Raw genomic sequence first — 26,873 nt, 5'->3', positions numbered from 1 at the left:
TGCCTCATGTCTTCGATGTATTCGTCGGCCAACGCCGTCACAGCTAATCTCTTGCCTTCCGAAGTCCGCCCTTTTTTACTTCTCTGAGCATAAGCTGTCAACTCCCCTTATTAGCATAGTATCGAAGAGAAGCAAAAATCTATTTAGACCATCGTCCCAAAATGCTGTAGAGCTCACCGGCACATATCAGTGTTCAGCAGATTTTCAGGGAAGTAAAAAGCTTATTTATATTGCAAGCAAGGCCAAAGCAGACAGTCAAAACCTGTAACCTAGTTATACAAGCCACGGTCATATCACACAGCAACTACGGGCTTCGCAGGAAGTTCTGTAGTTCTTTCAATTATTGCTAAATTGCTATTTGTGGATGGAGTGCACATAACATAACATTTCATTTTTATTTACTATAACCGAAGCACTTGGTTCACACAATGTAACCGCAAGTACCATAATAAATTTATGGTCTGGCACGGAGGCCGGAAATCCCAACCCAACGTTATTTTCTGCATTTAATTATGAATCCTACTTATTGCCCGAATATATAAAATGCATTACACTAGGTGTCCATCTTAATGACAACATGGTTGGGAATTTTGCTCCGACAGTAAATCCCAAGCATGGTTAAAACTACAAATACATAACAAAAGAGTCTAGTGTTGGAATGGGTGAGGTCCTGGTTTAGTGAGTCTAAGGGCACTGATGTGTGACTGGGCATGTATGTGATGCGAATGAAGTTAATTTAGTTAGGGTAAGGAATGTCTGAAGTGGTTGTGAGAGTTATAGGGAAATCTATACTAAAGAAAAGGATGCACAGGAAAGCGCTAAATTTAAAAACAAAAATGCAAGCTGCAGCTACACACAGCATCTGAATAAGACAAGTGCAAGAACATATGCAATGTTAGGAGCCCATTGTGATGAATCCAATGGAGTCATCACAGATTCCCCGACGGTGACCTCCTCCCATGTGACCAGGGGACAGCAGCCGCTACCTGATCCTGACCCTGGAGGTGGTAATATGAGGGAGGATCACATGGGAGGTGGTGACTCCTTCGGAAGAGACACAGTATTCTCCTCTTTCTCCTGAAAAAAAACCTATGGTAACCAAACTTCTAATAGCATATTATCAATCTAGTCAAAACCCCATTTATACCACAAAAATTCACAAAACACATGTGACATTTCCTCCAATAACATCTATTGACTCCAGCTGCCATAAAGCCTCAAGTACTCAGATGAAGAAGAAGAGGAAGAGGAAGGAGTTGATGCAGATTGAGAGAAGCCCAAAACTTAATGCGTAGACTAGTTGTTTGGCTGAACCACAAGTGCACGGGACATTTAAAAATGGCACCCGCACTCACTGCACTAGTGGACCGGGAGAGAACTGTGCCAGAGAAATGTAGAGAGAGAACGGGCACATCCATGCAGCGGCACGAGAACGCAAGTTATACATACCATTGTAGCATGAAGGAAGGAGACACGCAGACAGCACACCTGAAGGACTGTCTAAGCACTGGGAGCCTCAGCGGAGTTCCTAGAGATATGGTCGTGCCGGAAGGTAGTCAAGGAGCTACAGGAAACCCTGGATAAACGTTTGCATCATGTAAGAAGCCGTCCCAGGAAGGAAACTTCACCTCAGAGGCACGCCATAAATCAGAGACACTGCGAACTACCAGTGAGGCTACCAGAGCCATTGGGAACCCCGGGGAGTACTAACATGCATGCATTAAAGTGAATGAATTATGTGAAACTGTTACTATGTACAATGCTCAAAAACGGTTTAAATACAAACAAAACCTAATGTTAAATCAATGCCCAAGAGGAAGAAAATTTGAATACCAACAAGATAAAGTGCAGCAACATAATCTGAACAAATACCTATGCATAAGATGTCAATGGGCCTCATTACGAGTCAGCCGGTCCGGAAACAACGGTGGTTGTAAATCCGCCGCCACTGTTGTTTCTGGACCGGCTGATTCCGAGTTCTGCAGGCGGAAATGGAAACACCGGCTCCGTCATAGACGGAACCAGTGTTTCCATTGTGCCCACCCCATGGAGTCCTATGCGACTACATGGGAATAGGGATTTACGGAATTCCGCCTCCAGAATTACCGGGTCACCAGGGTTGTAATGCTCCAGTGATTCCGGCAATCACGGAGGCGGAATGGTATTTCGGGTCCGGCGGCAGTCTGCCAGTTTTTCCAGCACGGCTACCACCGGACTCGTAATGAGGCCCAATGTGTCAGAAAGCTGGAGCAAGTGATGCCATAAGTAAACATATTGAAAGACAACAAAGTTGATGCGGCTGTAGCATAGTGAACATGACAGTGAAATCAATAAGATGTCCTGGTAAAAGGAATACGCCAGGCAGTTCACATTTGGGAAGATACCTGACAGGGAAGTATACCAGGGGATCTGCAGAACCCCAGAGAAGAAATCCTGGAAGGGGGTATACCATGCAATCCACCAAAGTTGTATAAAGTCTCTAACATTGTGGCAATATACCTGGCAGGGGAGTGTACATGGTGATCTAAGAAGCCCATAAAAGACGTCCTGACAACCAAATATACCAAGCATTTTGAAACTGTATAAGAATTGTAATACTATGGCAAGATACCTGGCAGGAGAGTATACTAGGGGACATGAAGACCCACAAGAGGATTCTTGGTAGAGAAATGCAGCAGGCCATACATCAAAATTACAAAGGAAGTTAAAGAAAAAATATTATAGAATGTATTAATTGTACAAGAACTTTCTGAATCCAGTATAAAGTACCAAAGGAACTGTTGAATAAAGAGCCAATTTTGTGATACCAAGCAACTGCCATATGAAAGAAACACTTTTGCAATCATACCTAAACATCTAAGGCAAGGGGAATGGAATGATCCTCTGGACCCAAGGGATTCTCCTTGGAAAACACTTTTTGTTGGATGTATCTTTATATTTTTATTATGAACAGTTTTTGCTAAACATAAGTTAGAGACATTTCCTTGCACCCCTTTGTTGTTTGTTTCTAGTGTGAGGGTCAGATTAGAATGTTTTGTCCCAAGGAGGGTTTATAAGTTTCTAACGACTTGACACAGACTGATCTTTAATTTTAGTTTCCTAATCAGGGAAACTCTTATTAGGATAGGGTAAGAGAGGCGTGTATCCAACCTATTTCTGTTTAATAAAAATGTTTGACAATGAGAATATTGCACTTTGCGCCTGCTTCTCATTTCTGACTCCTCACACCATCTACAAAATTATATGTCTCAAGTAAATGGCAAGGCACAAAAATAAATCTTTTCAGTTACATGGAAGAATCCAGCAAACCTTTGTTAAATAGAGAACTGTAACATCTGGTATGAAAGGCACAGCATTTCATACGAGAGTCAAAAACCGAATTGGGGCCTGCATTGGACATTTCTTTTTTTCAGGACCTACAATCAGGTTTGTATAAAGAAACATACAGAGACGTGAAATATAACTCTTGAGTTTGATTGCAAAAATGTTATAATGCTACCATGTTTAATGTGACAACTACAGAATGGAAGTGTAGAAATCATCTAACTTTAAATGTGACATTGGTGTGTAAAGCCACTTTGGACTGGAATGTTAAATTACAGGAGCCTCCCTCTGGAATGGGCTCTGTGCCTCTCTCGGATTTGAGACAGATCTCCTTAAATTCCGGAAGTGGCTCAATACCCTGCTCTTCTTTTCCTCTTTTCATCTCGCCCTCCCCTGCTAATCCCATTGTCTATCTGCTGTGACCGGCAGCCTGCTCCCAAATGAGTCCTACAAGGCATCAGGCCCCCCTCGTCCAGTCTTCCTCAACACCCTCTTAACGTAGCACTGCCATTACCTAGCCCTCTCCCTGATAAAGTAAAAACAAGGAGTGATGCACTGGGCAACCCTCCAGACCATCGTTCTTTGCCTGCCAAGCCATTACAGAAGGATAAAGACCATATGTAAATCAGGCTTGGTCCCACCCCAAAAGGGATAGTCCCACTCAGACTTCTAGGTCACATCCCTTCTGCACGAGACCACAAGCATCCCCAAAATGTTTTGGCCGTGATGGGCCTCATCAGTGAGGAGTAGCTTGGGCCTCTAGGGCCAGCAGGCACGGTACCCACTTCTGGGCATACCCGTCCCACTTGGGGCAACAAAGCAAAAACAAGGAGTGATGTCCTGGAGGATTGGCACACCCTCCTGTCTCTGGTCCACCCTCTTCCCAGCATTAGTTTGGGGATCCCCGTCCTCCCTCAGCACATGACCCCCTGGGCACCCCACAACACTTGTCCTCCTGGGCCCCCATAGCACTTACCCTCCTTGGCTCCCCATAGCACTTGCCCAACCCTGGGCCCTTCCCCAGCTCCCCTTCTCCCACCCCCTGCACTTCTTGCTGCTGCACTTGAACAATCCGAATGTCACAAGGCCTAGTAGGACCGTTATTGTTTTTATTCCCTTGTTCCCCACACTCTTTTGTCTTGTTGTGCCTGGAAACACATTGTGTATAGGCGTCATATAGATATGCATTTGGAGTTGCTGTCAGGTTGAACCCTTTGAAGAGCGGCTTTTCCAAAGGGAATTTGCTAAATCGGAGTGGATTGAAGATACCCATCGGTCTTTTCTGTGTGGAGATGTGAGCTGCTGCCTCGACTCTCGCACTCTGGATTCAAGACTGCCCCTTCTTGGAGTCCAGTCTACTCAGCAGTCCCACCCCTTGGCTCCACGTACCTGCATCCATTCTGCCTACATCTCTCCTTCCCTTAAGTGCCCCGTAAGTGCGAGGCTGTTGGGCTGTTACTCTGCAGGCAATTCACCCACGTTGCCGTCGGCAAGGAGAAGTTCTACTTGTGCCGCAATTTTTGTCACTTCATTATTGGACCAAGTAATATTTGTGGTCTTTGTAGACTACACCATTTGTCTGCTTGCTTGGTCTTGCATGTCTTTCACTTTACTTTTCATTTACTCTGTTTTTTGTGTTTTTTTTGTTTAGTCCTACCTCTTGGCTCCACCTACCTGTATCCGTTCTGCCTACATCTCTCCTTCCCAGGGGCATCACGCCTGTGCGCACCTGGTAGTGCCTCGTAAGTGCGAAGTTGTTGGGCTGTTAGGGTGGTAGGCGTGTAGCCCTTGGCCTTATTATTAGCCTTAGGCTTCACATATATTGCCCCTTGGTGTTACTGCGATCGCAATGGCGTCCGGTCTGAGGAGCGGCCGTTTGACCGATATGCCTGCCACTAATATCATAAATGTGGATTCCTTGATTTGTAGTGGCAATTCCGCCTCCTCTGCCTTTGCATCCATGGAAGAACCTTCTTTTGGTGGCAATCTGAGCACAACCAGAATGAGAGCCCCATGAAAAAACTATCATCAGAAAAACACTCACCCAAGCATGGTCCGGCTGAGCAGTCCATGGCTGAGAGCACTGGTTCGTGCACAGCTCCTGAAGGTACCAATGCCGCAAATATGTTGTATCCAAATATGGTGCAAATGAGGAAAATGCTCCATCAATAGTTGCCTTGTCACCTGTGAGGATGAATGACTCACTAAACAGTTCTGTCTTAGACAGTGAATATGTTAATGACAATTTGGGACGTGAGCTGTCCCCGATCTATGAACTGAACAAACACATACAGGCCTCCATTGGTGCATTAACTCAATTAATTGATAAGCAATTGCTGCATGACCGAGCAGTGATCCTTTCACCCTCTATGCTTCCGTGTCCATTTGATGCGCAATTCAAAAATGTAATCGATGATGCTAGAGACCAAGTCCTGAGTCCTTTTATGTTAAAGGAGGGGATCGGGTTTCTGTCAACATCTCAGCAAGCCAATTCCAATTTTGTGGAAGCGAAGAATAACTTGAATCCTAATAATCTACAGGCTGATGACCGTAATGAAATACCATATGCCACTCTGCCCTCTAGCCCTTACACCTTTCCGGTCATTGTTAGGATTTTGGACCTGCTTGACAAAGGTCATGATTTCACACATATGGACCTCCATGAAATAGAGTGCTCCTCAAATGAGATGTTGCTTAAGCTTAATCCCCTTGAAGGTTTCCTGATGGCAAAAGAGACCTTTCCTTCTGCTCCTCCTAAACCCCTATATGTAGAGAAGCAGACTCAGTGCTGGATCCTCAACTTGAATGAAAAACCTCAGTCAGTTACTGGTGACCAATTATGCTCACCCCAGGTTGAGCCCGCTGTGACTCCTGTTATTGATGGTAATGATATTGCTGCTATTAAACAGGACATCAGAGAGATAAAACTTGCCTTAAACAGAATAGATCCCATTCCTCAGCCTGATCCAACTTTAATTCCTCCGGATAGCCCATCCATCTTGATAAAAATTATTGAAGACTCTAAGATTGATGAGGTTAATGAATGCGCATCAAATTATAACTCTTTGGTTATTTCAAAGCGCTCAAGAAAAATCCATTTGAAAGTAAAAAAACGTGCTGAAAAGCGTAGGAAAGACAAACTGCTGTTGAAGAAAGATGGCCTTAAATCATCTGATGTGGAGATGGAGGTTGATCCTGCTGAAAAAAGTGCATTGTCTGCTGTCCAAGATGACGACGCAATTGATGAACAACATTCTGAGGAAAGTCGTGCCCTCCTACTCCATCCCCTATCTCCTAAAATAATAATACAAAAGAACAAAAATAGCAGCAACGCTGCTCATAGCTCTTGCACTAATGGTCCGCAAATTAAAAATATCAGCTCCTCCAATCTGTCAGCCAAAGGTAAATCTCAGTCGAAGGTTCCACCATCTGGTGTTCAGGATGGCATTGTTCCCTTACTGAAACCAGACACTATGAAATGCAAAACAATGTAGGCAATTACTTTCCCTCAACAGGTTTAAAAACAACCTCCAAACTACGGACTAGTTCTCTCGTCCCAGCGACACCTATAGGGATGCAAAATCACCCTAAACCCCCAGATTCCACACATGAAGTAATTCCTGTCTTAACGACCCATGCAGGTCCATCCTATGCTGAAGTCTGCAGCAAAGATTCTCACACTCTTTCCAAAAACGATTATGTGATTATTTGTGGCCCAGGTAAGCATAGAGGACTTTCCGACTCAGCACTTACTGACGGCCCAATAATCCCAATGGCAGTATCCATTGTGTCTCCACACAAGAATGAGCATAGGGAAAGGATTACTGATCACCATAATCGAACAACTCGTGGTTATGATGAGGAACAAGGCTTAGCAGCTCGTACTCCAATAGATCTGGTGGGCAATGCTCAAAATCAGGGATCTACACCCAACCAGATATCCTTTTCAAACATGATCCAAACCGTAATATAGAAGTAAAGAGTGGTGCCCTTTCTTCCCAATTATTAGCAAGGGAATTTAATTTACAACCACAGAGTTTAATGGACTCGCAGCATGCTCCCTTGGACCGCCCCTCAAGTTTACCTGAGGTGAATGCTTCACCTTCCATGGAAGTGTCCGTAGTCACCTCACAGACTCCTGCTGTACTCAACCAAGATTCTGCTGTTATATCCCATGACTTGTCTCCTTCCGTGCAACCATCCACTGAAGGAGTAGTGATATCTGAAGAATTTAACCTCATAGGACTGGAAGGTAATCCTGAAATCTTAAAGGGGGATAGGATTAATAGGAATTTCCTTTTGGGATTACTTGCAAAGATCCCCTCACTGCGTATTTTTACCATTGCAGATTTCAATCGAATTGCCTTGTCATGTGAGAATAATCACAGAATGTTGGGATATGTGTATAATCCAATGGTCCTTAAAATAATTTGGAGTTTTAGAGCAGAGCTAAAGAACATGGGCTTCTGTCTCTACACTTTTAATAATGTGTTAGTAGCACATTAATTTTTGCAGAAACCTGCTCCAAGGTTGGTTGGTGTCCTGCCCAATGGGATACCGAATGGCTCGTCCATGGAACAATCTTGTATATCCCTGCTTATTGCAATGACAGCAGGAAACCAAAATCTAGCGTGTTTTGAGCCCTTAATGTGTTACAAAATGCAGCAATCTCGATTTAGCAAATAAAAAAAGCTGACCTTAGCCTCATTTCTTGGAACTCATGTGGCCATCTTGCACTTCAAGGGTAGGGAGATAGCTTTCTGGTTGAAGTGCAGCCTGACATCATCTTTCTACAGGAAATCATGAGTATTACTGACTTGTTTCTAGAAGGGTATTTTACTGTCTGTAGGCAGGCAATCAAGGGCCTGCTCGGTCGTCCGATGGGAGGGCTCGTAATTGCAATTAGTAACAAGATTAATTGTAATTCAACCAAGATATATTTCTCTTCTAATATGCTAGCAATGGAAATCAATCTGTTTGAAAAAGATGTTGATCATTTATTTGCGTTATTCTTATATTGCAATCCTCTGAAAATAGTTTTGGAGCAGATGTTCAATGATTTGGATCAATGTTTGGAATGTATTCATAGTGTAACAGCAAGGCCCAGAATAATCATAGCGGGTGATTTCAATTCCCTATGTCTCAGGAGCAAAGTGGTGATCAACCCCAAAGGCAATGTAGCGAATGTCAGAGCACATAGTCGAGGTGTCAAATGGGTGGATTACTTCGATACTTGGGAGCTTTCATTTGTAAACAATCTGCCAACGGGTGCCCAGCATACATGGTGTTGTGGTAATTCTACCTCCATGATTGACTTTTTTGCAATATCTGAGTCAATGCTGCACTTAGTTCCGCCTGTGACGATCCATCCGTTTACCACAGGAGATCATGCACCCCTTCAGTTAAATCTAATTTTGTTAAATGAGTCTCATAGTATCAATCATCTGCTGCCTTTAAATGAAAGCAAGCGACATAAGCTATCTGTGAGGTGGAATCCAGGATTATGCAAGCGAGTATCAGAGAAACTAAAGTATGAATACTCCATTGCTTCTTGTCATTGGGGTCCTGATGTCTCACCTTTTGTAAAAGAAAGAGTCATGGGTGAGTTAGTTGCTGCAGTTATACAATCTATTCAAGTTAAATCTAGATCTATAGACGCAGCTTTTAAAACGTTAAAAAAAACAGACTTGCGTATTATCAAAAAACATATTCTCAATTCTGATCAGGCTAAATTTGCCAAAAATCGAACGTTAACTTTGTATAAAAACAAACTGAGATTTTTGCGCAAAGCCAAGTCCAATGAGCTTAACTGCAAGTTTGTACGCAAACTATGTATGCATGACACCAAATATATATGGTCTATTATACGTAATAATACACCATCCAAATCAGCATGTAATGAGAATATTATACAGGCACACATACAGGTCCTCCTATATTTGATTTTGATTTGATTTTATTTTATTTTATTTATAAAGCGCAAAACACCAGGCCCAGGGGCAACCGGGCGCATACTCTTAAACATGTTACAAAGAAAACAGTAGTTACAGTGAGTTACGAAAATATACAGGATATATACATGTACCGGAGGGTACCATTGACAGCGTATAATACAGGAGCAGAGCAAAGAGAAAAAGTGTATACAGTCCTGAACCCCAAAGGAGTCTGGACTGTGTCAAGGTCTCATGAGTCTTGGGCGAGCAGCCAAGTTTTAGCATTGTTCTTGAAGGAGTGGAATGATGGTTCAATTCTGATAGGTGTGGGCAGGGTGTTCCAGAGTTTGGAGGCAAGGACAGGGAAACTCACCCCACCGGCTTTTTGGAGTTTGCATCTAGGCACGATGAGGCTGTGAGTTTGGGCTGCTCTAGTAGGTCGAGTGGAAGTGTGGCGTGTGAAGCGAGCGGACAAGTAAGGTGGAGCGTTGTTGCTCAGACATTTGTGAGTCAGAGCTAGGGTTTTCAGGGAAATTCTATGTTTTACCGAGAGCCAACTAAGTCCGATCTGACAGAGGAAATATGAGAGCGTCTCGGGATGTTTAAGGCTGCCCTTAAACATTATTTTGTACAGTTTGCCATTTATTAAGGTTAGACTGACTGGTCCCTAGGTAGCGAGCACTACAGTAGTCGATTTTGGCCAGGACAAGAGTTCTGGCGAGTGTGACACAGTTGGTGGAATATAGGAAGGGTCTACAGGCAGTGATAAGTTTGCAAGTATAGGCCGATGCTGACCTAACTGCATCTATTTGCCTGTTCAGGGAAAGCGAGGAATCAAGATAGACCCCTAGCGTCTTAGTATCTTTGGAGACTTTAATGTCATTGCCGTCAATGATGAAGGACTTGTAAGTTTGGTCTAATTTGTTGAGCCGATGATTTGATCCTAAAAGTAAGAGCTCAGTCTTATCATCGTTAAGGCAAAGTTCGTGCTGTGCCATCCAATCCTGGATGACTGAGTAAACATCGTTAAGGGCTTTGGTGTCAGCTGTGTAGTCTCCTGTGATAGGGATGAGTATCTGGGTGTCGTCCGAGTAGTTAGTGTAGGAGACACCCAGATAGTCAAGCACATCGAAGAGGGGCTTAGTGAATTTGTTGTACAACGTAGGGGATACACATGAGCCTTGAGGAACACCACAGTGAATAGGGGAAGGATCCGCTGATGCCAGAGGTGAGAAGACCCTCATGGATCTATTGCTCAGGAATGAATGGATCCAGGCATTGGCAGAGTTGGAAAAGTGGGCTGCAGATTTAAGATGCTGGCAGAGTATTTGATGGTTGACCAGATCAAACGCCGCGGAAAGATCGAGGAGGAGAAGAGCTAGCTTCCCATTGTCCTTTAGTGACTCCATCTGAGTTTTCAGGTCGATCAAGGCTGACTCCGTACCATGTTTAGGCGGAACCCTGATTGTCTTAAAACCAGGAGATTATTTAATTCAAGGTAATCCTGAATCTGCAGGTAGGCTGTGCGGTCCAGGATCTTGAGCAGGAATGGGACTGTAGTGATGGGTCTGAAGTTAGTTGGGTTATTGGGGTCGAGGGAGGGTTTTTTGAGGAGTGGGATAACCCATGCATCCTTTAGGTTGTCGGGGACAATACCCGTCTTGAAAGAAGCATTTATGAAAGCTGTAATGAACGGGGCTAGCTCATGAGACGCTTCCTTGATAGGTGCTGGGCAGGGGTCACCTTGGCAATTGGATGGTTTTAGGTTGTTTATGATGTTTTCTACTTCGAGAGTAGTGAGTGGGGAGAAGGAGAAAGGTTTATGCAGATAGGTTGAGTGAGTAATAGGTATAGGTGTGGTCGGTGGCTGGTCAAGTTGTAGGGATTTCTGTTTGACCCTAATTTTGGATTGGAGGGTGGCGATTTTACCCAGGAGTGCTGACTGAATATTAGTGCACCAAGTGTTGTCTTTAGAGCACGAGTCAGGGGGGGCTGCAGGTGTCTCGAGTTCCTTAAGGATATTAAAGAGTTCCTTAGTACTGGACGGGGCTGACATAATGTGGTTATTGTAAGAATCTTTTTTTGCCTGGAATATAGCCTCTTTATAGTTAAGAGTGGCTATCAGAAGACCGTCCTTGTGGGCGTCGGAGTGGTGACTTCTCCAGCGTGCCTCTGCTGTGCGTTTCTCTTTGCATAACAGTCTGAGCTGAGGAGTCAACCACGAGTTAAGGTGTGCTCGTTGTTTAGGTTTCCTCAGTTTGAGCGGGGCAATGGAGTTGATGGCTGCAAGCAGTGACTGATTATACAAGTCGGCTAGAATGGTAGGGTCTGAGCAAGTGTCAGGAGCGTTATTTTGTGTGGGAAGGATAAGGGGAGTAGTTTAGCTGTCGTAATATTCTTTTTATTTCTAGTGAGGGTGGCAGGGGTGACCAGATGCCTGGGTGGTGGGGCTGCTTCGATGCTGAAAGTAATGACATGGTGGTCGGACCACAAGTAAGGGGCATTGGAGATTACGCTAATATTGCAATTAGTGTCACTGAGCCAGGCGAGGGACCGCCCTTTAATGTGAGTGGGTTCCTGTATGTGGTGGGTGAAACCTAAATCTGTTAAGGTATTAGCTAGGTCGAGGGCCGCAGGATCATTAGGGTCTTGGTGTCCTAGATTGAGGTCGCCAAGAATGATGGTTTGGGAGTTGGACTTAGCATTGTTGAGTACTAGCGTAGAGATATCGTCCACAAAGGATGTGGGTGGACCAGGGGGTCTGTATATTAGGTGGATGGTAGCCGTTTGGTTAGCTGAGAGACCGAGCTTGACAGAGTATCTCTGCGGTTTCCACCTTAGTGCTTGGGATGGTTCTAAGTCCTAGAGAGTTTCTCGCGATGAAAGCATTCCACCACCTCTCGAGGTGTGATCACATCTGATGATGGAGTAATCAGTGGGGATGGCCAATGAAAGTGCCGGGCCAGAAGCCGCGTGCAGCCAGGTCTCGGAGATGGCGATGAAGTTGAGTTCCTGAGGTTTGATGAGATCAGCAATGTCCAGAGCGTGCGCCGCTAGGGACCTTGCGTTAATCAGGGCAGCTTTAATTAAACCAACGTTGCTTGGTGAGGCTGTGATGATTTGAGGGTGATGGGGCGTGAGTAAGGTGGCCATTTGTGGAGGCGGGCTAAGTGTATGTGTTTTGAGGTATGGGCTCAGATACATGGGGTGTCCCTTCTTACCCATAAGTCTAGATCCTAAACTTAGGTTTCTAAGAGTGATAGGACATGGTTGGTTAGGTGAGGGTTTTTTGGCGAAATGGTCGAGCCATAGGGCCAGATCATTGAGGTAAATGTTGTGGTTTTGCGGTGCAGTACTTTGGTAGGTATCTGGAGATCTGTGAGTGGTGGCCATGGATGAGGTGTGCAAGGAGCTAGGAGCTGCAAAGTTGGAGGGCAAGTTAGGAGGAGGTTGGGCTTTATGTCTGCATTTAGAGGGGGTATCTCTAATTATTCGACTATTGAGTTGTAGGTGTTGGCCTGTGTTGAGAGTATTTGAGGGGGTGTTGATGGTAAGTAGAGTGTGTGTGTTGTGTATAGTGGCAGGTTGGCTATTGGCTAGTGGGTCATAGATTCTTGGGAGTCTGGTGCAGAGTCTGCAGTTCCGTTGTTGGAGGCTGCATGGTTTGAGAGATATGCTAGCTGGTTCTGGGGGAACGTTACCAGGAAGTGGCTGATTATGTGGTTGAGCTGGGTTCATGTTGTGAGAGGTAGTCAGGTGGAAGGCAGTTCTAAGTAGAACTGTGTAAAGTAGTGGAAGATACATGGTGGTAGGCTAGAATGTGTTTAGTAATTTAAGCACTCATTGTTAAAGCAGACACGTTGGGAGCAGGTTAGGGTCTGTGCTAAGAGTGCAAGAGCAGGCAATTTCCTAGATTAGGAGTTTAGTTTAAAGGCTGAGCAGCATCAAACAGGTACGCTTAGATTCAAGTTTTAAAATATGGCTAAAGTGCAGGTGCAAGCAGGTACACCTAGATTCAAAAATCGAGAATAAGGCTAATATGCATGTGCAAGCAAGGTGCATCTAAATCCAAAAATCGAAAATATGGCTAAGAAGCATGTACAGACAAGGTGCAACTAGAATCAAATTCGAATAAGTGGCTAAAATGCATGTACAAACAAGGTACATCTATATTCAAAGATCGGAAATAAGGCTAATATGCATGTACAAGCAAGGTGCATCTGGATTCAAAAATCGAGAATAAGGCTAATATGCATGTACAGACGTGGTGCATCTAGATTTAAAAATCGAGAATAAGGCTAATATGCATGTACAAACAAGGTGCATCTGGATTCAAAAGTCGAGAATAAGGCTAATATGCATGTACAGACAAGGTGCATCTAGATTCAAAAATCGAGAATAAGGCTAATATGCATGTTCAGCTAAGGTGCATCTAGATTCAAAAATCGAGAATCACAGAAATGTTCTATTCCTGCTCGTCTCAGATCTTTGTCCCTTGTACCGTGTTTTCAAGCGAAGTGGGACTCCCTCAATTGGTCCGAGAATTATATAATTTGGGCAATTAACAAATTATCACAGTCTAATGCTCCTGGTCCGGATGGCATCCCGGCATGTATGTATAAAGCCGAACCAGCCACTTGGGCATTCATACTTAAAATTAGGTTTGATGTAATTCTCAAAACTGGTAACATACCGGAACAATGGGGAACATCTTTAATTGTCCCAATCTACAAAAAAGGAAATGCATTTGATCCTCATAATTATCGACCCATTTTGTTTATCGACACAAGTGCGAAGATCTTTGCAAGCTTACTACTGTATGATCTTGAAAAACCTATTGCAGACAAAAATCTTCTTGGTAAGGCTCAGATAGGTTTTAGGAAGGATATGGGCGTCTCGCTGAATGCAACTCTGATGGTCCATATTATTGCCAATATGAAAAAAAAGGAGCATACCCTGTATACATTGCAAGCATCGACCTTTCTTCTGCCTTTGATTCGGTGGTATGACAGCTTCTTTGGTCTAAATTATTATCATTGGGCATACCCTCAGAAATTATATATTGGTTAATAAGATTACATTCCAATACGGCATACAAGGTTAAGCTGTCCAAAGAAGGTGCTATTACTGAAGCCATCAGAACCTATATTGGTCTTAAGCAAGGCTGCAACCTTGCAGCAATTCTTTTTAATCTTTATATTTGTGATCTGGATCAAGTATGGAAGGAGCTTGGGATGTACCCGGTAAAAATGGGTACGCTTAGACTCCATTGGCTAGCGTTTGCTGATGATCTCCTAATAATCGATACGACACCAGCTGGTTTACAGGCCAAATTGTCTGCATTTGAAAAATATGCATATAATCTGAATCTAATTCCAAATGTTAGCAAAAAAAGCATCTTGATTTTGCATGCTGGCAGAACAATAACATTATTTAAATGGAAAATTGGGGAACTTTTAGTGCAGCTTCTAACTGAGCTTTTCTACTTGGGCTACCGACTAAGTAGCGATTCTACTATTTCCATCTGGTAAGAAAGACTCAATCAGAAGGCTTGCTCACTAGGAAGCCAAATGAAGCTAATTTTTACAAAATACTGTCAATTTTCTCGTATTCCTTTATGTGACTTTGTTACCATGAAAGTGCAAGCAGCTCTCATTTATATCTTGGACATATGTCCTTTCGATTTAAGCTCCTACTTGGACTCGCTACAAGGTCGCTTATTGAAAGGAACCTTACACATGGCTTTGTCAATCCCTAATTGTGTGATCAGGCATGAGCTAAGCCTTATTTCACTATCTTCCAGAGTGCTATGGTGTTCATTTTCAAGCTATGCAAACATTTTGAATCCTCCAAACAATTGCCTTTATAAAGATCTGCAATGTTTAATGGACGAAAAATCAGTTGATTCCATTAATAGATTCAAAACTCGTATGCAAGAGGTTCTAGATAGACTAGGTTTAACACACAATGATTTATGTATTAGACCTGCTTATGTTAAAAAAAAATAGTTTGAAGAAGATTGGAATCAAACCATTGACCAATTGAAACATTACTCTTAATACACTGAATATGCCAAATACTTTTGAAAGCGCATACCATGTAACCAGTATGTTGCAATATTTCCCTGTTCTGTTATTAGAGTTATTATGTGTTTTAAAATGAACCAATTCAGAACTAAGGAACGATGTCAGCATTGGGCAGGCATGCCGACGCATATGCAATCCATGGTATGTAGATGTCCTCATTGTTTAGAACCAGTTGAAACCTTGAAACATTTGGTGCTAGAATGTTCTTATTTTAAAAGTTCACGATCACTCACATTGATGAAATTTGTTAATATAGAATTTGTTGACTGCACTGAATTTTGTATGGGATCGGCCCATGAACGGCACCCATTACCCATTAATTTTAGCATTAGGAAACCTTTTAAAGATTGTGGAAAAGGAACTTGCTCGTTTTGAATTTGAAGTGGTAATCACTTGCTGCTGTAAATTAATTCAATGTAAATTGTATATTAAATAATGGGTAATATATCGGTAATTTAAATTGTAAATTTGAAATATTATATGAATGTAAAGATGTATTAATGTACTATGTATGAACTGTTATTTTATGATATTTCATATGTGTTTTTTGTAAAGGTTTTTTTTAACCAAATACAATAAAAATAAATAAATAAAGGTATGTATATTGATTCCTTGTCTGTGTAATGTGCAAACACATTGTATTTTGGGAACCAAGAGGATATCTCACTGTGTACATCTTGTGATGAATCCAGGGAACTTTTCCCCTCCCCTAAGTGGGAGCCACACCTTTTGGGACTGGGGAATGGGCCCGATAAGCTATACACCTCCTAAATGACAGGGCAAGTGGGATCCCATGGGGGTGACCACCCCTCCCCCCTTTGAGGACAAGCTGTCCCTTAGCAAGATTACCTGTTGCCCTCCCCTATCTCATGAAGCCAATGTATTCATTGGTTAGTTAGGGATTTCACCAGATCACTTTGAAAATGGTTCATCTGGCTTGGTTTTGGTCAGGTGCTGTTTCCATCACAAATCCAATGGATTGTGTGAGAGGGCAGAAATGAGAGCCGGAAACAAGGTTGTCATGTTTTTATCAAAGATATTTATTAAATGAAAAAAGGTTGGGAAAAGGACTCTAAGGATCTGCTTGTGTCAGGATGTCAATAACAGAAAATTTATCATTGTGTCCAAAACTTCCTATCCTGACCCTTGCAATAGAAGTAAAACAGTAACAATGTGTAAGGAAGATATCTTCAACTTGTAACTGCCAAACAAATTTCAAAACTAAAGTAAGAATAAGATCAACAGAAATGTTCTCCAAGGTAAAAGCCCTTGGTTCCAGAGGATGGATCCCTTCCCATGGATTCTTAAGTATAGTGAAAAACAGTTTCTTTTCCTAGCAGTTTCTTTGTTTCCTGCTTTGCTTCTTGAAGTTCACCTTTAAACAATAACTTCTGTGACTGTCTTTCTTTAATGCAACTTTGTCCTTCATTCAAACATCACGTTGAATGAACCAAGGAAAGATTGACGTTAGCTGTTTCTTTAACATTTCTGGCTGGGGCTTGCACATTGCCTGGTATACTCTGCTGCCAGATTTACTTATGCAAGGCCGCTGCCTGTTGTACTTACCTGCCAGGACTTTTATATATGTCTCTCAGTTGCCTGGTATCTTGCTTGCGTTTTCCAGTTCTCAGTATTACCAATATTGTATGCATTGTTCATCGCTGCATAAGTAGGTTTGTGCTAAGATTTGTTAAAAGTGTGTCCCACATATGCACTTCAGGTATTCATAGTTCATTGGGTGTTGTACTTTGCTTTGTTTGCATTCAAACAATTCTTCAATGGTATTAGGTTCAAACTGCTGTTGGCCCCATTGCCAGACCGCCCCGGGGTGCCCATTGGCTTTGGGTAGACTCACAGGCATTCTCCAGTATCTCTGGTCTGATTTGCGCTCCTTCGGCGTGCTGCTTTCACCTATTACCAAAGTGAGAAGGGGAGAAGAAACAGGCTGAGTCTGTTTGAATATCCACTCGTGAGGTAAAATAACTGCCTTTTTTCATCGCGAGGCAGACGACAAAGCTGTTATGACTGGCCTTCCGGGTGGATCGTTGTAGCACCGTTGGCAGCTTCAGCCTAGGATGAGGATTTGTACCTCCAAATGGTGCCTGTGACAAGGAGGAATGGTGTAGTTCCTCAGACGGGAGGCGAGAGAGAAGCCCCTCCTCTCTACCCGGAAACAGTTTGATTCCATGGCTCCCGAGCAACAGTGCGTTGCTACTGTCTTCAGAGGCACCGCTCCGTGAGTTACCGTCTTCAGCATTGCAAACCTTGTCCGACTTGCTTTCAGACTTCTAACTCTCATCTCTTCTGTCCGCATTCACATTTAGGGAAATGCCGTCCCACTATCCTTATTCATCGGCTCTGCAGTCCTCCTCTGTCTACCAGAAGCGGGTTGGATTCTCATCAGATCCCGTAAGCAGCTATACCTTACCTAGCCAAGAGTCCTCTTTCGGGTCTCTTCTTCCTCCCTTCACTGTTTGTTTCAATCTCTTGTATTATTATCCCCAGAGTAAAGTCCATACCGGTTACTTCCCGACTTCATTCTCTGAATCCTGCTGCGACCTCTCCGGAACTTCATATTCAAGTTCCCATTCTCACACCGGCATCGGTAGGTACTCCCTCAGACATACTCCATTCTTCCATCATTTTCCTTCCATTCCATTACTAATTATTTTCCTTTTAGTTACTTGGTTACTTTCTTTTCATAAGATTGGGCATTCTTCACGACTCTAAGATAACTCCTCCTACTAGCCTTTCGTGACTACAAACCAGGTATATTTGCATATCTTGAGATCAATCAGGAAGGTCCCTTTATCTACCTTTGCTAACCCTTTCTTTCTATCTCCAGTTTGCCACACAAATAAACATCCCGAGAATACCCAACTCCTTAATTGCCTACAAGAGCGTCACAACACACAACGAGTAAGGAGCTGATCCTGATCAACCTTCAGCACTCCCTAACTACAACCGGGTTTTCCTCCCCATGAGGGTTTCCCAGGAGCCTCCTTTCAACGCCTGTGTTTGAAAGCGCTGGAAGATTGCTTCAGGTGGACTTCTCTAATCCTCGCTTCCATTCGAAGACCAGGTAGGAAAGTGTTTTCTTGTTGTTGTCTGTGGAATTGATTTGTGGAGTCCCTCCAGAGGTAAACACCACGGGTCCAGTAACAGATTGCAACACCTGTTACTCTGGGGGTCGCACAGAAACACTTCACGGACATTAACAATGGAACAACAAATACAACAATTAATGGTGGCCATGCAGAACCTTTCTGCAGAGGTCCAGCAATTAAAACAAGAGAATGCCGCATTGCGACAACAAGCGAGTCGCTCAGCTCAGAGCTCGTAAGTTCCCCTAGGGCCACTACCAGGGGGTCGCTTTGACGGCAATCCACATTCAGTAAAAGAATTCTTAGAGTCTTGCACAGTTCAATTTACCTTTAAGGCCGCTTTTTTTCCCACAGATAGAGACAAAGTAGGACATATGATTGCCCAAATGACAGGCGCTGCCTTAGCTTGGGCCACTCCCTTAGTTACCAATAATAACCCTATTCTAGATTCTTATCCCGCATTTTGTAATAGTGTCCGGAGTATGTTTAGCAGACAAGAAGTTGTAGTGGCCTTTCAAGAAAGACTCCTTGATCTAAAATAGGGGAATCAAGACATACTATCCTATATAACGACACTCAAAAGTATGGCTGCAGACATTTCCTGGGCCGATGATGCCCTTATAACCATCTTTAGACGGGGTCTTTCAGAAGACCTGAAAGACGAAGTGTCTCGAGTTCCCCGGCCAGCTAATCTAACTGAATAGATAGCACTAGTCATGCAACTGGACTACCGACTCCAGGAAAGAAACAGAGAAAAACAAAAGGGAAAAACTCCTAAGACTTATACAGAAGTCCTCTCTCCTCCCCAGAAATCGGGTCCCACAGAGGAACCTATGCAATTGGGAATAACTCAGGGTCCTCTATCAGCAGAAGAATGAGCCAGGAGAAGAATACAAGAGTTATGTATGTATTGTGGATCTAACAATCATTCTGTCAAAGAGTGTACACTGGCCCCACCGAGAAAGCCGGGAAACGCCAGTGCCCGACCGTGAGGGGACGACGGCGTTGGGTTCCTCTGCAGCGATTAGTCCCCTCCCGAATATCTCGATCAGTCCTTCCACTACCTCAGCAGGAAATACAATGATAGTTCTGGGTATCTCTCTGTCTTGGGATAATGTCTGTCTAGTTAATGTTCTGGCTTTGGTAGACAGCGGAGCCTCTGGCAATTTCGACGACAATTTCTGGGCACAAAACCATAGTATTCCACGTACAACCAAAGCTATGGCCATCCCTGTGGAATGTGTAGATGGCAGCCCTCTTACGATGACAGTGGCCTCACATCAAGAAACCATTGAATTAGACATCATTAAGACAGCACATTACCCTGTAATTCTGGGGTTGCCATGGTTAAGACACCATAATCCCTACATTAACTGGACGGCGGGGACTCTTTTTCTTGGCTCAGAGCAGTGTGTCCACCATCATCCTATACCAAATGCTACTCCACAGAAACCGGACCAAGGTTTGGGTATCACCAATACTATAGTTTACGAGATATCCTCATAACCCGTAGAATACAAACAATTCCATTCCATCTTTTCTCAATCCGAATATTCTGGACTCCCCCCACATCGGAGGGACGATTGTGCAATAGATCTGGTACCCGACAGTCCTCTTCCTTTGGGAAGGATGTACATTCTGTCAGCGAAATAGAAGGAAGTTCTAAAGGAATATTTGCACACACATCTAAAGAACGGTCATATCACCGAATCCACCTCCCCAGCAGCATCTGCTTTGTTTTTGATCCCCAAGAAGGATACATCCGAACTCCGCTCCTGCATAGACTTCCGGGGCTTGAATAAAATCACGATCCCAGACAAATACCCCATGCCACTCATCCCGGATATACCAGAGGCGGTTCGAGGAGCCAAAGTATATACCAAACTAGACTTAAGGGGCGCATATCACTTAATTCGTATTAAAGCTGGGGACGAGAGGAAAGCGGCCTTTCGTACACCATTTGGTCACTACCAATATAAAGTTATGCCCTTTGGACTAACTAATGCTCCTGCAGTCTTTCAAAGATTCATCGATCACATTTTTGCAGACATAAATTTACACTATGTTATCATCTATTTAGATGACATATTGGTGTTTTCCTCCACCTGGGAAGAACACCGCTCCCATGTAAAAGAGGTTCTGAACCGTCTACAACAAAATCATCTGTTCTGCAAGTTGGAGAAATGTGAATTCCACAAAACCACCGTCGCATACTTAGGTTACATTCTTTCCCAAGAAGGCATCGCGATGGATCCCGCTAAAATATCCGCAATTACTGAATGGCCTTCTCCACGATCTGTCAAAGACATCCAACGATTTTTAGGTTTCACCAATTTTTACATGCGTTTCATTCCACACTTCTCATTTCTAACCAAACCGTTAACTCATCTATTGAAGAAGGAAACCCCATTTCTCTTGTCAACGGAGACACAGAAATCGTTTGAACATCTCAAAACCCTCTTCAGTCAGGCTCCTACTCTAACGGTACCAGATCAACGGCATGGGTTAATTGGAGAGTCAGACGCCTCACAACATGCTTTGGGTGCGGTTCTCCTTCAACCAGACACACAAAATGTCGAAAGACCAGTTACCTATCTATCCAAGACTCTTTCACCCGCAGAAGTCAATTACACGGTACTGGAGAAAGAACTCCTAGCCATCAAACGGGCCTTTGAAGAATGGCATCATCTTCTCCTGGGGGCCCTATATCCTATAGAAGTCCGAACAGATCACCATAACCTCCGAACCTTGCAATACGTGCAAACTTGCAACAGTACACAGGCTCGCTGCACGCACTTCTTTTCTCCGTACCGTATAATATTCACCTTCATTCCAGGCAACACCAATCTAAAGGCCGATGCCTTATCTCGAAAGACTCATTTGGAGAAGGTTCCTTTTAAACCTGAACCCATGCTTCCTAAAGCAGTCTTCATTCCCATGGTACATCATTTCCTACAAAAACTGCAATCCAAATCTAGAGACCTCAAAACCCTAGAACCTGATCTACTTACTGCACAGGGCTTGATAAGAAGCCGAGGTCTCCTGTTCAAGGGCGAGAAGGTTTAGATCCCAGATATCGATCTCCAGAAGGAAGTCTTGAGGCTCTGCCATGATTCACAAGCAGCGGGGATTCACTAATACCCTCAAACTTATCCAGAGACATTTCTGGTGGCCTGCCGTTCGAACCGATGTACGGGAATATATTGCTTCTTGCACAGTATGTCTACAGACCAAATCTCCTCGAGTTCCTCCCCTGGGAGAACTAGTTACCACTCAACTACCAACCAGACCCTGGCAGATCATTTCTACCGATTTTTTTGTAGATCTACCCAGTTGCGAAGGCTGTAACACCATTATGGTCACCATAGACACCCTGACAAAAATGGCACATTTTATGCCGTTACCTTCCATTCCCTCGGCAGCGCTCATGGCACAGATCTTTTTGGATCGTATCTTCTCTCTCCATGGTCTCCCCAAAACCATTATATCGGACCGAGGACCACAATAAACCTTGAGATACTGGAAACAACTCTGTCTCATTTTGGGAATTTCCAAGCCCTGAGTTCAGGTTTCCAGCTGCAGACCAATGGACAAACAGAGCAACTAAACCAAACACTAGAAGGCTATCTACGGTGTTACATCTCCTCTGCACAGAACACTTGGAAGAGTCAATTACCCTTGGCCGAATTTGCATATAACAATGCAGCTCATTCTACCCTCAGAGCCAGTCCTTTCTTTTGTACCTATGGTTTTCATCCTACCGTTTTCCCCATGTCTGCTTCCCCCATCTCCATAGTCCCGGATATGGAGGGGTTGATAGATATCATTCAACAAGGCCATATCAAAGCAGGTCTGGCGCTTTAGGAAGCCCAGGCAAGAAGCACAAGACAGGCAGACAAGCATCAAACTCCGGCTCCTCAGTTTCAAATCGGAGATCGGGTATGGTTGGCCAGTAAATATCTCCCTAGGAGACTCGTCCCTTCGAAACTGTCTCCCAAATTCTTTGGCCCATTTCCTATTTTGGCCAAATATGGGCCAGTGGCATTTAGACTACAGCTCCCTAGGTCATGGAGTCGCATCCATCCCACCTTCCATGTCTCAAAACTGAAACCCGATGTACGTAATCGCTTTCATCAGACAGTGAGTGGATCACCTCCTCCAGTGATGACAGACAAGGGTCCTGAAATTGAGATCTCTGGGATCTGTAACTCTCGTTACCATCGAGGGGTTCTCTAATACTTTGTGGACTGGAAGGGTTATTCCCCTTCGGAACGTTCATGGGAACCGGCCTTAGCTGTCCATGCACAACGCCTGGTTCGCTCCTTTCATCGGTTTCACCCGGGGAAACCGGGGGTTGCCTCCCTTAGGAAGGGGCATACTGTTACGACTGGCCTTCGTGGGCGGATTGTTGTGGCACCTTTGGCGGCTTCAGCCTAGGATGAGGATTTGTACCTCCAACATGGCGCCTGTGACAAGGAGGAACGGTGTAGTTCTTCGGACGGGAGCGAAGCCCCTCCTCTCTACCCGGAAACAGTACTTGATTCCATGGCTCCCGAGCAACAGTGCGTTGCTACTGTCTTCAGAGGCACCCCTCCGTGAGTTACCGTCTTTAGCATTGCAAACCTTGTCCGACTTGCTTTCAGACTTCTAACTCTCATCTCTTCTGTCCGCATTCACATTTAGGGAAGTGCCGTCCCACTATCCGTATTCATCGGCTCTGCAGTCCTCCTCAGTCTACCAGAAGCGGGTCGGATTCTCATCAGCTACCGTAAGCAGCTATACCTTACCTGGCCACGAGTCCTCTTTCGGGTCTCCTCTTCCTCCCTTCGCTGTTTGTTTCAATCTCTTGTATTATTATCCCCAGAGTAAAGTCCGTACCGGTTACTTCCCGACTTCACTCTCTGAATCCTGCCGTGACCTCTCCGGAACTTCATATTCAAGTTCCCATTCTCACACCGGCACCGCTAGGTGCTTCCTCAGACATACTCCATTCTTCCATTCTATTACTAATTCTTTTCCTTTTATTTACTTGGCTACTTTCTTTTCATAAGATTGGGCATTCTTCACGACTCTAAGATAACTCCTCCTACTAGCCTTTCGTGACTACAAAGCAGGTATATTTGCACATCTTGAGATCAATCAGGAAGGTCCCTATAACTACCTTTGCTAACCCTTTCTATCTCCAGTTTGCCACACGAATAAACATCCCGAGAATACAAAACTCCTTAATTACCTACAAGAGCGTCACAGCGCGCAACGAATAAGAAGCTGATCCTGATCAACCTTCAGCGCTCTCTAACTACAACCGGGTTTTCTTCCCCCATGAGGGTTTCCCAGGAACCTCCTTTCATCGCCTGTGTTTGAAGGCGTTGGAAGATTGCTTCAGGTGAACTTCTCAAATCCTCGCTTACATTCGAAGACCAGGTAGGAAAGTGTTTTCTTGTTGTCGTCTGCGGAATTGATTTGTGGAGTCCCTACAGGGGTAAACACAAAGGGTACCAGTAACAAAAGCGGCATTAGTAATGAAAGAGAGGATGTGCAGAAGCAGCAAAAGGGGCGTGTCTCTTTGGAAAACTTAAACCGCTCTTGCACTGAGTTCGATAATATTGATAACTCTGTGCTTGAACTGTGCTATTCCCTTCAAGGCGCAACTCAGCAGCATTCATTAAAAGACACCATTTATGAGGCACCTACATTTACAACTATATTGGCGCTCGTGGTCTCCTCACTCCCCCATTACCAACTGTTCAAATAATGTCTGCAAAACAGATTCTATACCCAGAATCGGAAGAGGGCTGCAGCGAAGGAGACGCTGGGCACCCAAACCACATGACAAACAGTAACATAAGCAACACAGCTGTAATGGGAGCTCAAGCATTCTACAGTGTGCAGTGAAGATACTCCTGAAATTGTGTGGTACAATACATGAGGAGCTCAAATTGCAGGGCGACTCCATAGCACACCTGACAGGGCTTCTACAAGACAACATTCAATTTGATTTAAAAGATAGGGTTCATGTTAACATGAAAGAGGTGGTAATAACATTGCCCCAGTGGTCTGGGAGGGGGGAGGCCAGTAGAGGATGCAGTCATGATGGAAAAAGAGGATGTGTCTATCATATATCAGACTCATAAGAAGAGGCATTTGGATAAATGCTGTCAACCCCGAGAGGTGCCTTTAGCTATAGCTGTGTGAACCCTACAATGAACCGCTAAATTCGACTATTGCCACAGTTACTCGTGCTGAATCAAAAAAGTCTAGAAAGAGAGTGTATTGATGCAACAAAAAAAAACGATCCCAAAGAGTGACGGGAATCTGACAAATTGGCTTGTAAAAGACAAAGGCATATAGAAGAACTGAGAGAAGATGACAACTTAACCTCCTGTGACTCTTTCCAGGGAAGCCTGAGCAGCTCTGCCATAGAAATATCCACTCATGAGAGGATTGGAGAGGTAAGATGACAGACATGGGAGTCTTCCTCAAACATGGGGAAAAAAGGCAAGCCAGGGGATGTGAGGACCCTAGACAAGAAGGTCTTCACGATCGGAATAGATACCACATTTAACAAAGAGGAGGATAAAACATTCAGAGTTATTAAATCTCCTTTACAAAATACCTTCTCTGAGATTGCTAAATTCTAGTGACTTCGATTTGGTGAAGGCCCTAGATTATAATAATGGTAGTATTTCTTGAAGCCATTGACCTTTACCTGAAATTGAACATTTAATGCACTCACATAAACCCACCCTGGCAAACCTAGGTTATGTGTTGGATAGGGATGTACCAACTTCTCCAGCAGCCGTCTGCTGTGATAAATGTAAGGGCGAGCTAAAGGAGACCCCTAAGGAATTTAAGGACAAAGGCGCAGCTCCTGCCCTCACCTTGAATGCACGGGATGGGATTGGCTAAAATGCTTTTTGCCTACGCAAGGAATATAATCTAAATGAACCTACAAGGTTGCTTGCTGGAACACCAGAGGTCACTCACACGTGCTATCAAGTGACAGATCCGTAGATACTCTTTTAAACCATGAAGTTTTCCTGTTACAAGAAACATGGCTGGTCTCCACTATTCACATCAACGGTGTTCAACTACATCAAGATCTAGCTAAAAAAGGCCACTGAGGACAGCCATATGGGGGCCTTATCATTGGTGTAAAGCAAGATGTTAAACCATCTGTAATACTACCAAAGGATAGTAATGGAAATGTTTTAGCAGTGGAGATTAAATCCAGCGCAGGAGAAGCCGGTGAAAACATGTTAGTGTTTAATGTCTATGTTCCTCTAGGAAGATCGAATATTAAGGAAATCTTTGCTTACATAGACATAATCTGTACTGAATGGGTTAGGGTACCAAATCATAACGTAATAATGGTGGGAGATCTAAATGCCCGCTGTAAAGATAACGCATGTGTAATTTTTGAAAATTTCTCTAGCAAGAGTGTGATGTTGCAAAAAACAACTAACACGCAGGGTAAGCAGCCGATGTCTTTAATGAAATAGTGGGAGCTGACTCTCATGGATGGTAGAGTAAAATGCGACTTGCCCAGGGAAGGCTACATGAAGAAATGGGTGCAGCTGTGCCACTCTAGACTACATTTTTGGCAGTAATGCATTGTTAGAAAAAGTGATAGATCGTGTCATTGTGCCCACTTATAATAGTGACCATACGATCCTCTCTTTGACTTTGGGAATGGATGTTAATAAATCCAACCTGACCTATAATGGAAGACGCGGCCACAACCATGTTGGGAATCGCATACACTGGTCACTGGACAACATAAATAAGGGTGCATCTATTTCTCATACCGCTCCCCATAAACTCTCTATACTTAGTCACCTTAGCGCCACAGAACAGGAAGATTGGCTAAAGCAAGTGGCCAATAAGGCGGGTGTATGTAAAGGGAAGGAACTTGTTATCGCATATAAAGAAAAAACAAACACATTTGATGTGGTAATCTGTGAGGCCAAGCGCAATATGAGAAGAGAATTCAGGAAATTAAGAAATACTACTGGCTCTATGACTGACAGGTTGGCACGGGTAATAACAGACAAATGTGGTTATTGCAATTAGCTTACGCGCTGTAAGTTGTCCATTAAGAATGCCTAGTGGCAGCGCATGATGGGAGTGTTAAGGAGCAGGAACACACACTCAATTTGGCAAATACTTTCCTCCGCGAAGGGTAATAAGTCTAAACTAACGGTAAACCCCATCAAAGAGAACCCCCTCCATTTGATGCAAGTAGGGCAGCGCGATGGCCAATTGCCACGGATATAGTATTTGCGATTGAGAACCTAAAGTGCTGCAAGGCCCCCGGACCAAATGGTCTGGCTGATGCCGTGCTTAAAATAGATCCAAAGGGGTGGGCAAAGTTATTAGAATTGTTGTTCGAAAGGGTCTGCATTGAACATGTTATTCCCATATCA

General features: G+C 43.8%; 1 protein-coding gene across 4 annotated transcripts in view; it reads right to left on the bottom strand.

Annotated features, from left to right (window-relative positions):
- Nucleotides 1-26,873, bottom strand: part of XYLB (xylulokinase) — a 1,749,028-nt gene that overhangs the window by 1,082,402 nt on the left and 639,753 nt on the right. The window lies entirely within an intron of this gene.

The sequence above is a fragment of the Ambystoma mexicanum genome, chromosome 2q (assembly GCF_040938575.1).
Source record: "Ambystoma mexicanum isolate Mex_15411 chromosome 2q, UKY_AmexF1_1, whole genome shotgun sequence".
In the NCBI taxonomy this organism is placed as follows: domain Eukaryota; kingdom Metazoa; phylum Chordata; class Amphibia; order Caudata; family Ambystomatidae; genus Ambystoma; species Ambystoma mexicanum.
This window is presented reverse-complemented; position numbering and strand designations above follow the sequence as displayed.